This window comes from Silurus meridionalis, chromosome 3 (assembly GCF_014805685.1).
Source record: "Silurus meridionalis isolate SWU-2019-XX chromosome 3, ASM1480568v1, whole genome shotgun sequence".
Taxonomy (NCBI): Eukaryota; Metazoa; Chordata; class Actinopteri; order Siluriformes; family Siluridae; genus Silurus; species Silurus meridionalis.
This window is the reverse complement of record NC_060886.1, coordinates 29,734,011-29,752,268: the sequence shown is the minus strand read 5'-3', so window position 1 is coordinate 29,752,268 and position 18,258 is coordinate 29,734,011. Positions and strand designations below refer to the sequence as shown.

The 18,258-nt window shown below is 39.2% G+C and overlaps 1 protein-coding gene across 1 annotated transcript in view; it reads right to left on the bottom strand.

The window, feature by feature from the left end:
• acmsd (aminocarboxymuconate semialdehyde decarboxylase) overlaps positions 1–18,258 on the bottom strand; it is a 79,546-nt gene that overhangs the window by 35,690 nt on the left and 25,598 nt on the right. The window lies entirely within an intron of this gene.

The window sequence follows — 18,258 nt, the reverse complement described above, 5'->3', positions numbered from 1 at the left end:
AGGGCAGTTCAAGGTTGTTCTGCAATACCTGTGTCAAGATTACATTGTAAGAAGAGGAAATGTGTGGGACTCCCATTTCCTGTCACTCTTGTTGCGTTTGAAAAGCACGTCGTGATCCATACGAACTTCTCAGTATATATGATGAAGCTACTGATTGGTTATAACTGATGGTTGATCGGTTCTTTTTCATCAGAGGTTCTTTCATCAGAAGAACGAGTTATTTAAGTTCTGTTTGTGGGTTTGTGGTTCTCTTGAACACGATGTACGCAGACCCATACTCACGTGTTAAACTACATCATTGTGTATGCTGGCACGATTTTACGATTATCATCATTATTGAAATGAGCACACTGCCTTATCAAGTCAAGTTTTCTCCAAAAGTTCCTCAAGCCTCATCACTTCTATGTACAAAATATTCAATAATTACATACAGCACACAAATAATTATCACTGGAATCAGCACTGCGCTAATAACCAGTCAGGTACCATAAGATGCTTTAGATGTTACAATATTGTGTAATATATTTATTGAATTCTGTTTCACTCTTCCTGAAAGCCAGGTTTGGTGAGAACAACCTGCAGTAATGTATTGTATGTGTTTGCAGCACAGAGTTTGCATCATTGCTACTCACTGTGCTATTTGCGACCATCTTTGAACTTGTACCATGCAGCTATTTTTTCTTGACTCACTAGGTGGCGCTAATAGATAATTTTTTTTTCCTTTACGTACTATGTGCTGGTCTTTGTTGAGTCTTTACGGTTAGTTGGATTTCTAATAATCCTGCAGCTCTGGGGTTGCAGCTGTTTCTCGATTCCCTAGAATGGAACCATGTTCTGATGGTCTTTTCCCTAAAGATCTTCTCATTTTCAGGTTTTATCAATTGTTATATCCACTGCCCTTCCACAGGAGAGAATGGGTTCAGAAATGGACCAGGAGTTACTCATATTAGGGTTTTAGCAATTGGACAGTCGGACGAGCCATGCTTCAAGAGTCTTGTTTGAACAGTTGGAGCCCCTTCAAAGTTGGGTCCCATATCTGTGCCCAATTCTTTGGCATTGACCATCTAAAGGGCGCAGTTTCTAACTTCACCCAACTCCATCCTCTAGTCTCACAAATGCCAAAGTCTTGTGATGGCTGATGTCATATTCCATAAGAAGCCCTCCTTGTATCTTAGTGTCCAGTCTTCTTTTCTTGTCATCATCTCAAAAAGGGGAGAATGCTATGTCTACAGCTATCATGGAGATTCCTGAAGGATGATAATGGCATAGCAGTAAGAACACCTCCAATCCTTCATACACACTTTGCAAATCTTGGTCTCATGGTGGCATCATCCTGGATTTAAAGGAGGCCTCAATTCATTGGCATGATGATGGCCTTCAGCTTTTTTAGACAAAAACTACTGGGTGGTAGATGCCATCTCATGGACCAGATGCCCTACTGTGACTTCCCATTTCATGGTCATGAAGCATGCCACTCCAAGAACTGTGTTGCCAATACATCATCATCCCTGCTGTCATTACAGGTGTGAGTGTGGAGGTCATCTTCTAGTACGTTTCCAGTCCTGTTCCTCGTGATACTTTTAATATATATAGGTGATTCTCAAAGAGGTGGTTAGGAGGGGTGAAATACAACCATTTCCAACTATGGTTCCAAACAATGATTCTTGGATAACCGTCAGGGTTCCTCTGAAATACAGACCCGGTATGAACCTAGTAAGGACTCCAGGAGAAGTTTCCAAGCAATTTTCTGTGCATATGACAGTGATATTTACTGTGTTTCCCCAAGGTTCCTACAACCACACTTATGGATTTAATGCTCCTTAATATGGTTTTCAAGCAATAACAATGCACAAGCTTATAGATCCAAAACAATACGGATCGAAACGTGTCTGCACACAGAATTTCAAATCGGTTATTCCACTTGATGGTGTAACTTGTAACTGGGCGCGCTCACACACAGCTCGACGTCTCAGCTCACCTACAGCACACTGATATGTAGCGCCACTGCTGTTGGACGACAATCAAGGCCAGACCACGACGGCTAATCGCTCATGGTTGCAAAGCTAGGCTTGTTTTTAATGAATTGTTGAGGTCATTAGCTTTCACGATTTATCTGTATTTATTTATTTATTTATTTATTAAAACGTGTATGTTTTGTTTGTGTTTTTTTTTTTTTTGAGATATTGTTCGAAACTGTCATGACCACCAGAGAGCGTTCATTTTTGGAAATAAAATCACTTGGCATTTATCAAATAGGCTGCTGATGTAACGTACTCTATAATCAGAATTTTACTGAAAAACGTCTTGTGCCATGGTTTGCGTTTTCGTCTAGCAGGGATCCAGACTCCCTGTTTCCTGCGTACTTTATTGTATTAAAAACAATTATTTATTCAATAAAAGAAGGAATGTAGCTCGTCTGAACACCTCAATAGCTCTTATGGATTCCTGCTGCCTAGAACCACAAAGACAGAGTGATTGTGTAACTTATATAGCAATTTTACCCTCATGTTTATGATGTGAACTTGCTTGTGGTTGTAATCGTGCACAACTTTATCCAGAACCTAAAGAACCCCGGTGTCTGTTTGTCTTCTCCTGCTCTATTTAAATGAAAGCTAACATTAGCACTAAACTTGAACTGAACACATGTAGATGCTCTAAGTGTTAGCCTTGGCTGGTTATTTAGCAATAGTCGATGCTTAGCTGAGCCATTTTCCGCTTTGGATTGCATGGGAAAGCGATGTTTCGGTTGTGATCAATCTCAGCGGTGCTGCCGTTAGCGTGCTGTATAATTAAAAAGCAGCGGACATGAAGTAGATGCTACTTTTTGTTTTGTTTTTTTTGCCGGGACTTATTCATGAAAAATAAATCAATCTGCATTACTAGCAATTGTGTCATTGACTGATATTTTTTCTTTTATCAAAATCAACATGAAAAATCAAAGAAAGTGTATAGTTGAGCTGCAATTCCTTTTCTTTGTAACTGAAAAAACCAAAGTAATTAAATCTACCCAGGAGAATGGAGGTCAATATACTAGTATAAATGGTGACTAAATTTGGAATGAATATTCAAAAAGCACATAAATCTCGTGTGTCTGCAAACTAACGTCGTAACACTGTTCAAAGTGTTCAAACGTCTAGTCTTTTATGGTTTTTAAGAGACACCTGCATGTTCCTTTGGGTTTCTATGCAACAATTTAACGGAATTCATTTGCATGGTAACTGTAGGTTTTGGATGCTAATCACGTAGCTATATCTTGTTCACGTCACAAGTCTTGTTTACATTTGGAGAATATGCTAATTAGTTATATACAACGGTGAAAGGAATCCAGAGCCAACATGGCTGCCATTGCATACTTCACCACCACCGTGCAATTCCGTCTGGACTGCGGCTTATTGTACGTTCGAGCTCGTCTAGACTGTTATCTATCATGGAACGACCTGCCCAGTCACCACACCTAAATCCTATTGAACTGCTCTGGCATGAACTGAATCATAAGGAAATCTAAAACTAGTGAAAAACACTAGCTTTTGATGAGTTTAACAAGAGGCATAACGAAGTATTTCAGCTGAATGTTTGGAGAAACAAAGTGCGGGAGGATTTTTTAATGAATATTAAGTGGAACATCTGGAGCGTTATATATTTGTTTGGTCAAAGTAGAGCTTTATAACATGAAATGATAGATAAACGGACAGATCTTGGCTGGATGCCAAAAATCAACCGCCAGATGAAATGTGACTGCCATCTACTGGACACATTGATATCCCCAAACTACACCACCACCTACCAGAAAAAAGAAGTAGTAGAAATAAACCCAGATGAAAAAAAATAAACTACAATCTGCATCTTGTGCATATTGAAGTAGAAAAGCTAGTAATTAGAAATAATCATCTAATGCAGATTTCCTGAGCCACAACCGAGAGATGTTCTGGAGATGTTCTCCAGCTCTTAAAGCACACACGTGAAGGATATCATAACTTAAATGCTTAGAATGTGGGACTGCTTCAAGAACATCTTCCCTGAAGAATGGAGGTTGCAGACCTAATGTGGAATAGGATTTTTTTTGTCCATTTAGTGTATTTCTGGCTTGACCAAACAGATGCCAGTTTGTGACCACTTATTCTCAAGATAAATCTTCTAAATCCCCTGACACACTGAGGTGTACCTCAAGGGTCAATGTTAGCCTTGACTGCTATGAGACTAATGTATTCGATTAATGTAAAGTCTACTACAACTTCTCTCCTACATTATGATCTGGGTGTATTCACAATCTGAAATCTTGAATGGACTCGAAATTTGAGATAAATGCTCACAAAATGGATATTAAATGTTTTTTAATTGAATATCACAAATAATTGCTAACATTAAACCTCTGCCATGTGCCTGGACCTATATATCTACATACAACATTCTTTTATTTAAAGAAAACGTATTTATTTCTTTCACAATTTCCTACTACTGTAATTGTTTTGTGCAACATCTCTTAGTGGTAGAAAGTCGCTATATAAAAGAAATATAGAAAGAGGGTGTAGTTCACTTTGCTCACCACACGATGGCCCACTATCTACAATTACAGTGGTGTAAAGTAATAGAAGAAAAACCCACATTCATTTAAATACATTCTTTCTTTCTTTCTTTCTTTCTTTCTTTCTTTATTTCTTTCTTTCTTTCACTCAGAATTCACTTTTCTACCTTTGATCCTTCTTTCTTTTTATCATCCATTTATTCTTTTTTTGTCATATTTTCTGTTTTTGTGTTCTTTCTTTCCCTTTTTCATTTGATTCTATCTATCTATCTATCTATCTATCTATCTATCTATCTATCTATCTATCTATCTATCTATCTATCTATCTATCTATCTATCTATCTATCTATCTATTTATTTATTTATTTCCAAACAACTTGGCCAAGCAGATCTTTAGATCAGTGGATTATCCCTTTCATTTAATTTATCTATCCATCCATCCATCCATCCATCCATCCATGTCTGTCTGTCTCTCTGTCTGTCTGTCTAACATCCATTCACCCATCCATCTGTTTTAATAATTTAGAAACATGGTCTTTCCATTTATTTCATAGAATTGTTCATTCTGTTTTTTTTTCCTTTTCGAAGGATTTTCTTTTGATCCCTCGATCTCACTCCTTCCTCACTCCCTCTCCCTCTCTCTCTCTCTCCACACTTTTTCTTGTAAAAGAAATCCAGCCCCTCTATTGGAAGGTGTAGGAACTCTGCTAGCTCGGCTCATACACTACAGTATTATGTTCTTCACATGAGCTGCAGCTTCAGATCTCAAACAGGTCCAGCTGGTGTGTAAACTGAGAGCGAGTGTTTCATACCGAGTTCATTCCCACGTCTCTCACATGCCACATGCTTGTGACAAAAACAACTATGAAAAGCCTCCGTTTGTGACGGCTTATCTGATATTCATCCCATTTTTAAGGGACTGTTTACTCTTCTTTATTTCATTACACACAAATTAGCTTTAAGACTGAGGACTTCATCATCATTAAAAAGTGTGAGTGCAGATTATTTGTTTTCTGAAGTGGTTTGAGGACAGAACCTATGCTTTTTATTTACATTTACATAATGCAAATGGTTTGAATGAGACCAAGAAATCAGCTGCAGCTCGATTCTGAAATCCTATTGGTCAGAAAAGATGCTCATTTGAATATTCCTGTAGTAACAGTGAAGATCTATCTATCTGTCTGTCTGTCTGTCTGTCTGTCTGTCTGTCTGTCTATCTATCTATCTATCTATCTATCTATCTATCATCTATCTATCTATCTATCATCCATCCATCCATCCATCCATCCATCCATCCATCCATCCATCCATCCATCCATCCATCCATTAAAATGTTCCTTTATTTCTATTCATTTTCCTTCCTTCCCTCACTCCCTCCCTCCTTTAAATTGTTTCTTTATTTCTATCCATTTTCCTTCCATTTCTTCCTCCATCCCTCACACCCTCCCTCCCTCCATCCATCCATCTACTCATATTTTTAATTTCTTTATTCAACATTCTTTCTTTCAGTCCATTCTCATTTCATCCTCCCTTCTATCCTTCCTTCCTTCCTCTTCCTTTCCAGCTCTGTTACACTCTCATGTTCCAGAGATTTCTCTCCAAACCACTTGGCCAAGCGGATCTTCAGATCAGTGGATTATTGAGGTTGGAGACTTTTTACTTAGTTATAAAAGAACAACACCTGGGGGAAAAAAAACACAGTTCTGCAATTCCAGATTCATTCCAGATCTTTTTGAAACAACCTTGTTGTTTCAAAATTGACCAGTTGACCGTCTGCTCAGAATTCCCAGATAAGCCCGGGAATGTTGGAGTAGGTAACATTGTGAAATTGATTTTCCACTCCAGTGCTTAAAATCCATCGCTCCATGGCGACAGCGTTGCTTTCCTTATCCATTCCGTGAAGTTCTGACGCACCTCCAAAGCCAAGTGGAATGGCAGGAATCCAGGCTTCACAGTGGCTTTCCAAAGCCCCGGCCCCTCCCTTCTCCACACAACATCAGGCCAAGTGTAAATCCTTCCCCGACATGCCTCGAATGTCTCCCTCAGCTGCTCCATGTTACACTTATAGACACCGCGAGTAAGAAAGATGTCACACTGGAAATATTCCCCATTCTGCCATGGCCTTGTTTAAAACGGGAACCAATTTCACCCCACGCTGGGAAGCAGGAATGAATTTCCCACATACGTGTCAGATTTCATGTGTACGCTGTTTGGGGACAGTAACAACTAAACTAAATGATTCCTCTGTTGATGTCTCCTGTCTGTCATCTTCAAAAGTCTGGTCCTGCTTCAGAGACGTTCTGCTACGTACAGATGTGTGTCTGTTATTGAGGACTCGTGGAGATCATGATCTCAAGTGCTTTTCTGAAGAAAACTAAAAAAGTCCTCAAACTGTAGCTGTGAATCTTACAATATTTATAAAGCACTTTTCAGATACAGACTGAACCTCCAACACATAACAAGGAACTCCTTCATTCTTTCTTGAGGGACTTTCTTTCTTCCTTCAACCCTATTCCTCCTTTCTTCAAAATTCATTTTTAATTCCTTTCTTCCTCAAAATGGTTTTTTTCCCTTCCTTCCTTTATTCCTTTCACGCAATTTGCATTTTTCCTTCCTTCCTTCCTTCCTTCCTTCCTTCCTTCCTTCCTTCCTTCCTTCTTTCCTTCCTTCCTCTGAATTTCTTTTTAATTCCTTTCTTCCTCAAAATGAATTTTTCCTTCCTTCCTTCCGTTCTTCCTATCTTCCTCCATCAAAATGTATTTTCCTCCTTCTCTCCCTCCTTCTTTCCTTCCTTCCTCCCTCAAAATTCCTTCCTTGAAATTTATTTTCTTTCTTTTATTTTTCCTCCATCAAAATGTATGTCATTCCTTCCTTCCTCGAAATTTCTTTTTAATTGCTTTCTTCCTCAAAATCGATTTTCCCTTCCTTCCTTCCTTCCTTCCTTCCTTCCTCGAAATTTCTTTTTATGGCTTTCTTTCTCAAAATCGATTTACTCCTACCTTCCTTCCTTCCTTCCTTCCTTCCCTTCCTTCCTTCCTTCCTTGATCCTCAAAATTCCTTCCTTGAAATTTCTGTTCTTCCTTCATTTCTTCCTCCATCAAAATGTATTTCCTTACTTCCTTCCTTCCTTCCTTCCTTCCTTCCTTCCTTCCTTCCTTCCTTAATTTTTTTTCTTCCTCCCTTTTATTATCTATAATTCTTAAGTCCTGTAAAAGCTGCTTTGAGTTTTGAATTTGACTCCCATCCATCCATCCATCCATCCATCCATCCATCCATCCATCCATCCATCCATCCATCCATCCATCCACCTGTCTGTCTATTTGTCCTTTTTTCTTTCTATCCTTTTATCCGGTTTCCTTTCTTCTGTCTTACACATCTTTCTATCCTCCTGTCCTACTCACATGTCTACATGACATCTACATGTAATTGTATTAAAACAGATGTGATGATGTTTAATAAAGAAGACTGATGTTTTTACACTGCTGTAGAATTGAAGGTTTCTGATCAGCTGCCTTTTATTTTCAACTTTTAAACTATTCATGTGCAGAGCAGCTGTTTTACACTTTCTTCCTCTCCTCTTTGAGGAAATGGAAATCTATGCCCACTAGAAAGTACAGATCTTACACGTGGCCTGATCTCGTTTCCTCACTGAATCACCGAAAGCAAGAACGAGGAGAGTTGTAGATGATTTGAAGTGAATTCTGATGGCTCGGGTTGTGAAGTCGCTTGGCCATGTGGACAGTATCTGATTAAGCATTACTGGGTAACGGGTTCAAAGTGACTCATGAGGCAAGTTTCGATACGCTCCTTATGTGAGACGGTGAAAGTAACCCTAAACCCTGTCAGCCATTCCCTCAGAATGAGTAGCTTCAGAGAGATGAGAAGATGAAAGCGAGAGCTGAAGGGCAGCCAGAGGTGGGTCTTTGTTCAGCTGAGGAAAAGTCGTTCCTCTCCATACACACTCCTGAGATTTAACTCCCGTGTGCAGATTTCCCGTCTCACCTCGCCTGACCCTCACGTGTTTCTGTCGTCGTTAGGAGACAAAGAACAAGCGACAGTATTGACTTTTCGGTTCTCTTTTCTTCTTTCCGTTCTTGTTCTTTTTCTGGATTCGCTTCCACACAAAAGCTCGGAGGATGAATCGACCCAGGTGTGTGAGTGTGTATGATGCGTGAGTGCCAGGGCCAGAAATGACTGGTGTTTATATAAATCCAGATGTGTGGCCTTAAAAGATTGGCCAGAGCTTCGCTTTTTGCCGCACGAATCAAGACTTACGTCCACATGAATCCAGAAACATCAGAACCCTGCAGTTTCCATCGAAACCATCCAAAAACCATCCAAAAACTGCTCATCAGAAGAACCTGTACTGAGCAGATGTTTAAAAAGAGCCCTGTTTTAAATATCCCATTTATTCACCCGAGCAGCTGATGGCTAAGGAACTTCTCAAGGAGCCTTAAATTCACAACCTTCTGATCAGAAGTCCAACATACTAAAGTAGAAAGAAAGAAAGAAAGAAAGAAAGAAAGAAAGAAAGAAAGAAAGAAAGAAAAAGAAAGGAGAAAAAATATTGAATATAAAAAGGCATGTGGCATTTAAGAAAAATGAAAAATATAGATAGATGGATGGATGGATTAAACAAAGTGTAGGAAGGAGGGAGGAAAATATTAAAAGATACAAAGAAAAGGGAAAGAGTAGTTTAAGAAAAAGTAAAGAAAGAAAGAAAGAAAGAAAGAAAGAAAGAAAGAAAGAAAGAAAGAAAGAAAGAAAGAAAGAAAGAAAGAAAGAGTCAGACAGGCAGATAGATACAATTAAAAAGAAAGAAAGACAAAGAAAGAACAAGAAAGGAGAAAAATACACAAGAAAAAGATACAAATAAAAGGAAAAGAGTAGTTTAAAAATAAGTAAAGAAAGAAAGAAGAAAAAGGAAAGAAAGAAAGAAAGAAAGAAAGAAAGAAGAAAGAAAGAAAGAAAGAAAGAAAGAAAGAAAGAAAGAGTCAGACAGGCAGATAGATACATTAAAAAATTAAAGAAAAAAAGAAAAAAGAAAGAAAGAATGACAGAAAAATATGAAAGAAGAAAAGGATAGTCACCCACCACCTGGCTTCTATTGATTTGTGTCACATGACCAGAAAATGTGATCATTTTTTAAATACACAACAAAGTTGTTTTTGAAAAGGTTTTTGAAGAAAGGTTTTGTCTCCTAGTTTTTTTTTTTTTTGATAAAGGTTTTGTCTCCTAGTGGACCGGAGGGCAAAGTGTAGACAATAAGAAGCGAATGAATGTGGACGCATGTGAACAGGAAGTCGTTTTACTCAATGTTTTCTCTGATGTGAAGCGACGCCACGGAGCTTTGAGTATCAGATACACATTCCCACAGGACACACGGATTCCAGACGTGAGCACGGAAAACTGGGTAAAGGAGAAGTCAGGAACAGCTGCTCATCTCAGTCAGCTCTGACAGAAGATACAGGAGAAGACAAAAGGGCTGTGGAGGTCATTAGAAGGTCAACATTATGGTGTTCAGACTGTAACCTTTCACTATGTGTAGATTTGTGCTCAGTGAGGAATAATGACTGCAGGACTTCCTGTTTCTTCATCAACCAATCAAACGCCACTAATCAACAGGTCCTGCTTTTCTTTCTCTTTTTCCTTTCCTTATCCTGTTTCTTCCTTTTAATATTCCATCCTTCTTTTAATTTTCTTTCATCATCCCTACTTCCTTCCACCTTTTATTATTCTTCCTATCTTTTAAATCTTTCTTTCTTTCTTTCTCTTTCTTTCTTTCTTTCTTTCTTTCTTTCTTTCTTTCTTTCTTTCTTTCTCTTTCTTTCTTTCTTCCTTCCTTCCTTCCTTCCATCATCCTTCCTTCCACCATCCATCCTCTTTTATTCTTCTTCCTAACTTTTTTAAAAATTCCTCCCTTGTTCTCTTTCTTCCTTCCTTCCTTTCCTCTTTCATCTGGACTTTCTTTCTATCCTTTTTTATCCTTCCAAATTTCTTCCTTCTGTTTATCAGTTTCCTTCTTTCTTTCACTTTCTCCTAATAAGTCTGTGTACTGCATTTGTTCCAGGTGATATTTAAAACTTATTTTTTGATTTTTACGTATTTTATTTGTTTTGTTGATTGTTAGTTATTATTATACCTTTATTTAACCAGGAGGTCCCATTGAGATTCAGAATCTCTTTTACAAGAGAGACCTGGCCAAGGTAGCAGCCAAATCACAACAAATGCATACATAACAAACACCAAAGTACATTTTCACAATAAAAGAAGTACAAAATATTAAAAATAAAAATATAAAACACAATGAGACTCTTAAGAAAAACAAGATCTCATCTGAAGATGTTCTGTACAGTTGTGTGCCTCCAAATTTGTGAGAAAATTATGGGGTGGAACACATGGCTGAAAAAGTCAGGAGTGAAAATTGTAAAAAAATGCTTTTAAATGATTGTATATATCAGTTTCTACATTTATTTTTATACTTATATAATTTATCTATTTAATTCTGCATAGTTCTTTTGTTCTTATTAACTCTCGTGCACCAGATACGTGTCCTGGGATGTGTCGGTTCAGTCTCGACTCCTTTTTAGTTTACGAACCCTTTTTTTTTTAATCCTATCCCATATATAAGGCAAGCCTAAGTCTGTTGCCATAGCAACAAGGGCTTCCCAGTCAATCCCTGATTGGCTGCCACGCTTTCTCGCGTTCCAGAGCAAGCAAATTGCTTTGGCTTGAGCTCAGGACTTCCTCTCTGAGCCTAGGGCTGTGTGTGTGTGTGTGTGTGTGTGTGTGTGTGTGTGTGTGTGTGTGTGTGTGTGTGTGTGTGTGTGTGTGTGTGTGTTCTGAAAAACTGCAGTGCATGCACCAACCTGCACGACATAAATGATGCATCGTAATGCTAGGACGCTTTTTGAGTAATTTCTGCAAGTAGTGATTAAACAAAGACACACAAACACACACACACACACACACACACACGAAAACATACAATTAGTACTGATATAATGATGCAGTGCAAAAAAAGTGGACTACCCGTGTGTGTGTGTGTGTGTGTGTGTGTGTGTGTGTGTGTGTGTGTGTGTGCCCCCACATCAGAGAATTGGAAACGAATAATTAATCAGTCATGTAATAATGCATACAAATGCTGTGTGGTGTATTTGCGCAGTCGCGTGTGTGTGTGTGTGTGTGTGTGTGTGTGTGTGTGTGTGTGTGTGTGTGAGAGAGAGAGAGAGAGAGAGAGAGAGAGAACAATCTTCCAAGTCTTCACTACCTCTAATTGAATCAAAGCAGGTCTTGCCAAGTCTGCCAGCTGGCAAGCACACATACACACGAGTGCACGCACACACACACACACACACACACACACACACACACACACACACACACACACACACACGAGGAGCAAACACAGGGTCAGAAAAAGATGTTAACATGACTTGGTGATATTCTGACATTGAGGGCCTTCTTTTAATCTATCTTCTGCTTTCCTTCCTTCCTTCTATCTTTCTTTAATCTATCTTCCTTCTTTTAATCTTCCTTCCATCTTTCTTCTTTTCTTCCTACACTTTGTTCTTATTGATTTGTTACAATTTTCCCTTCACTTGAACTACAAGACCAAAACCTGTTCCACCATGACGATGCTCCTGTGCACAAAGCTAACTCTATGAAGAAATACTTTCCATGGGTTGGAGTGAAAGATCTCCTGCTATAGAGCTCTAAAAACCAGTGGGATGAATTTTCACACTGACTGCACCCCAGTCCTCAATCCTCCTCACCTACATCAGTAGACTTTACTAATGCCTGTTTGGCTAAATGATCTCAAATCTCTACAAAATCTAGTAAAGCATCTTCCCAGAAGAATGGAGGTATAAAGCACAGCAAATGGGGACTGAATGTGGAATGGATCCATGCCATTTTCTGAACTTTGAAGGTTTCACAGAGTTTCTAAAACACCTAATTCTGATGTTGGATGAAGTTGAATTGAAGGACATGACCAGGATCTGTATGGTTTTTGTTTGGATACTCCATAAATTAGCCGGGTTCCTTTAGACTTTTCTCATAAAGATGCCTTGTAATGAATCTTCTATAAACCAGAAGTTAAACAATCCATGTAGATGTCAATGGAACTCATATTTCCCTCTACTTTAACATGCAGGTGGTTTCTCGCTCTCCTTCGCATTCACTGAAACCACATTTATTATCTTCAAAACTGTGATTACAGATGCAGAAAAGGACAGGACAAGGTGGATTGATAATTAACTCCATGGCAGACCTCCAGCAAATTCCAGCCTCGGAGTTCAGGGTTATCAAAACAATTGTGATGAAGAAAACGAATCTGGCGCTGAAAAGCCAACGTGGGGTGTGTACGTGTGTATTTATAAAGAATGGAATATTCTTTATTTACAGTACCTAGAACATGAGTTGGAACAAGTCCTGGAGGCTAAGAAGTGTTTCGTTTTACTTGTGTACACACACCCCATTTAAGACAAGTTGACTGACATGTACACACTCGTCATTGCTTGTAGTTGGCGTCATTAACTGGCTGACTGACTGACACAATCCTTTACCGGGTCTCCTTGAACCAGTGTCAGACCCGTTCCACATTTGGTCCATACTTCTGGGGAGATATTCCACTAGATTTCAGTGTGTGCTTGTGGAGATTTGGGCTCGTTCCACCACAATAGGGTCATTAGTAATTCAGGTACTGATGTAGGCGAGGTGAGGTGGCCTGGGGTGCATTCAGCGTTTCAGTTCATCCCAAAGGTGTTCATTGGAGCTGGCTTTGTGCAAAGGGCATTGTTATGCTGGAACAGGTCTGGGTTTTGAGAATTTCATGCAACAGCCTCCAAAGGCGCTCTATGCAAATGCATGTGTTCAAATTTGTGGTATGAGAAGAACCATATTCAGCTGGAAGACATCAGGTTTCCCAATACTTTTGTCTATACAGTGTAAGTGCACACACATTCAGGAAATCTGAGTACCACCAGAAGCATGACATTTAAAAAGAAAGTAGCAGTTTAACAATTAGGACATGTCCCCATTCATTTCGAGTTCTCCAGCGGTTCTTCGACTGGGTAATGGTTCTCGTTTCCTAAAAGATTTCCATCTTTGAATACCGTTAAAACTACAAACGAAAGAGGAACTCTTTGTGGTTTGTAGGGCCTGGAGGCATCTGGCATATCTAAACTACAGGAATATTGTACTAGATTGGAAATTGATCTTTCTATCATGCTGAAGGGCATTATTGGTAAAGTCTCACCACTTTTGAGAAACTCAGCCCCTATTGTGCAAACACGTAGTTAGATCTGGGCGCAGGCAGTTATTACGGAACATGCTTCCTGCTTGCGTCGGGTGATGTTGAGTGAGCTACGCCCAGTGGAATCCTGGCCAGCAGCTGAACACTCGAACACACACGATGTGATGACACATTCAAATCCCTCATCCCTAATCCAATATATGACATAAATCTTATTGCTCAAAGTTGTGCAATGTTGTTACATGGGAAAGAACCTTAAAAAAGTATCCATTGTGTTATGTCTTATGTAATTCCTTGTTCTGCCACTAAAGACACTGAATAGGGGTGAGTAGAAAAGTTTAGTTTAAGAGTTGTATGCTTAGCGTGAACACGTGGAGTTGCTGTGCGTAATAAATGTTTCAAAAGATATACTGAGCAGTGCAAAAACTCCTCATCTAAAAAGATATTTTTATTGATCTTATTTTTCAAAGTATTTTAAAGAATAAAATACATAATTTGAGGCCTTGTATCTGTTAGGACTTTAGCTGTAATAACTGGTTTTAAGGTTGCCCAGTAAAAAATGCCCAATAATCCACACTTGTTTTGGAGTTGTTGTGTTATTATTATTAGGACTCTCAGAATGAACACGTCAATAAGGGGTCAACGCAAAATCATTTTGACGACACTGATTTTATTAACGCGCGATTAATGCGGCACAGATTTCTGTTTGACCATGTTCATGAAAAATATAAATAAATAAATATAAAAGAGGCGAAATTATAACCTTCAACGCAACACACATTTATTCATGACTTCCTTTCTTCACTTAGATTTAAAGAAAAATCATTTTTAAACACTCAACATTTGTTCAACTGATGCGCCAAGTCTCACATCAGGCACCAAAATCCGCCATGACGCACACATCCGGCAATTAACACCGTCCGTGTGGAAACATAGCAATAGTTCCTTTTGGTGTCCTGAAGATTTACGTCATTTAAAACACCACAATCACTTTAAAACATTTACAAGAATATTTTGTCTTCATGCTCTATGTTGAGTTTTGTTTCATTCTAAAGCCGAGTTTTCTCATTGTAATTACAAATTGTAATTATGTTACTGCACTGGCAGATCATTTGACTTGTTACTTGTCTCAAATAATGCATTTACTTCTTATATTTAAATGGTTATTTAAAAAAAAAGTGTGCAGGATGATTTACTGCGTACATACGCCCCGGTGCAGTTCCTGGCATCGACTGCACTGATTTCTAATTAAAGCCCCAGGATTTAATTCATTTATGCAGTGATTCAGTGTAATGCCTGATTAATTCTGTCATAAATCCGAGTGAGAAAGCCAAAAGAGTCTATTACAGATTCAAAAGTTTAGAAACACCTAGCTATTTTTGGCTTATTTGAAGCATTCTTATGCAGCAAACTCAGTAAAAGTAAAAAAAAAAAACCACACAAGTGAATGACTGGAAGAAAGTCCAAATGTGACATTTTTGTCTCTAATAAAATGTTTGTGTTAGATGGAGACCAAGAGAGAAAATCTGATCACAGTCAGACATGGAGGTGGAAGTGCAATGGTTTGGGGTTATTTTGAAGCAGGGAAGTTTAAAGACTTACTCAAATGAGGTAAAAGGAATCCTGGACCAACATGGCAACCTTATAATTCTTCAACTAAAACCATGCAATTCCGTCTGCGGGACCGACTTCAGCATACATACGTCTGAGCTCTGTAAGCGTTATTTAGAAGGCCTTCCAAAAGAACACTATGTTCTCTCTGCTCCCTCTATAGGTCTTGTAGACTTCAGGACCAGAAACAAGTCGAAACTTTATTAAATGAATGCCAGATGACAAGTTGTCAAAAGGTGTGCATGTACCAAAAAAAGAAAGAAAAATAGTTGCTATGTTAAGAATATGTTGTGATTGAAGTGTTGTGATTTATTTTAATTGCAAATCCTGTGCACACAAATCATGAGCACGAAACACACCTTTGTTTAAGCTCGGCTGCGAATGGCTCAGTTGGGAAAAACACACTCTGGAACAAGTGAGCATGCCGGAGCACGTCGAAGAATTCACCTAAACCATCATGCATGCACACACACACACACACACAACGACACCTGCAGTGTACTCTCCTGTTTAATCGCCTCGCTGCTTCCTGTAGTCCTGATTCACTGCAAAACCAGGGCTCGGCTTCCCACTGGTTCACCCTGTAATGAAAGGGCAGATGAAAGAGCCGGAACCTATTTGTAGGTACCATGAAACCTCAACACAATCTTTTAATACTACAACCGTTCCACTTTGTCCATGTAGGACACCAGTACAGGTTGAATCACTGGTATTAAAAATCAAAGACAATAGGAGGCTCCTTCTAGGGGGGACAAAAAAAAAACCGAGAAGCCAAATCACAGGGTTGTAAAGAGCAACTCCTTGTTAGCATGCAAGTCCCTCAGGCTTTCAAGGCACTTTTTAAAAAGTCACTTGAGCAAGATAGTGTAGTCCAAAGTCCCTCTAAAGTGCCCAAACCCAGAGGGAAAAAAGCTCAATAAGCAAACAGCCCATGAAAGACTTGCTTGGCCAAGATTTACGTTCTCCAGCTGGGGACCCCTGGCACTGACCTTTAGCCTTTCAGCCCCACCCTATTCTGAGCGGGGGATCTGGAGCCTGTGTGTGTGTGTGTGTGTGTGTGTGTGTGTGTGTGTGTGTGTGGGAGAATCACTTCTTGAGAAAGCAAGAAAGAGCTCTTTTGTTGAAGAAAGAGCGCAGACAAAGACTGGTTTTGTGTTGCCCATCTTAACAGGCTTTTTGGCCAAGATCAAATTTCAGTGGCCAGTACACCTGAGAGGCTTCACTTCAAATGGTCACGGTACTGCGAAGCGCCGAATGGAGCCCTTTCATGATTTTTTTGGCTGCATTAAATTTGTCTTGGTACCTACAAGAAGAAGAACACAACCGAAAGCTTTCGAACCAGATTCTGCATATCTGTGAACAAAATATGATCATTAGCCAGTCACATAGATGTACATAGGGTCTGTGTGTGCCGGGAATTCGGTAATTGAATATTATTGGTGCACTTGACTTCTCCAGCCATGTGTGGTTCTTCTCCAAACTGTTGGAGGAACATAATTGTAAAACGTGTTTTTGGATGCAGGAGCATGAGATCTTCTCTTTATTTGATCTTGGAGACCCAAACCAGGCTTCCTCACCTCACTTACATCAATACCTAACACACTGTTGGCTGAACGAATCTCCACAAAATCTGGAGGAACACGTCCCAGAAGAGTGTCGGTTATTATAACAGCAAATGCGGACTAAATGTAGCATGCGTTGGTCAAAAAAAATCTTCATGTGTCCACCATCTTTTGTTCATAAATCAAATACATTATGAAATACATTTATGAGGACATTGGCACTGGCATTGGATGTTGCCTGAGACTTCATCATGTCGCACTTACAAGAACAAATTAATCACACTGAACTGAGGTACTCATTTAAATGATCACAGCATAACGATTATTAATGGAACTAACTTCAGAATCAGAATCAGGTTTATTGGCCGAGTGTGTTGACACACACAAGGTATTTTGGTTCCAGCTGTTGGTGACAGTCAACAAGTATAGACTTAAATAACACTATACATTTAGCGTGGACTATACAAGACAAAACAGAGGGCACAAGACAATATACAGACTATATAACAGAACAGTAATGTATAGAAAGTGTGAGTTCGTGGTAGAACATATGGCAGGATTGTGTAAGATATACAGCAATATACAGTAGTAACAGTGTGTGTGACATAAGGAGGATGTGATGACTGACTGTTCTGATAATGCAGTACTTATAGATATGAAGCAGGACATGGAATTAAGGTCAGTTGGTAATGAGGGTGATTGCCTGGGGAGAAAACTGCTCCCGTATCTGATGAACAAAGTTCTGTAGCGCCTGCCAGAGAGGAGGAGTTGGAAGAGGTTGCGTCCAGGGTGCCAATGGTGAGTAGTGATTTTTCCTGGTTCCTGTATGGTACAAGTCCTGGAGAATGGCCAAGGATTTTTTCTGCTGTTTTAACCGTTTGCTGCAGTCTGTTCCTCTCCTGTTGTTGCTCCAAACCAGATGGTGATGGATGTGCACAGGACTGATTTAATGACTGCAGTGTAGAACTGAATCAACAGCTCCTGTGGCAGACCAGGAACTAACCGTAATGCGTTAGTTTAATGCGATTAAGCGACAATGACACTATAGTTAATGAATATCTGGTCTTTTGATATTACAAGCAGAGCAAATGAGCACAAATCTCCACAAAATCTAGTGGAACATCTCCCCAAAAGAGTGGAGGTTCTTAAAACAGCAAATAGGAAACTGTGGAATGGGACGTTCAAAAAGAACACACCGATCGTATGCCTAACCGTCCGTAGCACAGCTAAACTTCTTTAATACTTCTTTATATATTTGGTTTAGTCTTATAATATATACGTATCTGTTTACCGAACAGCACTTTTGA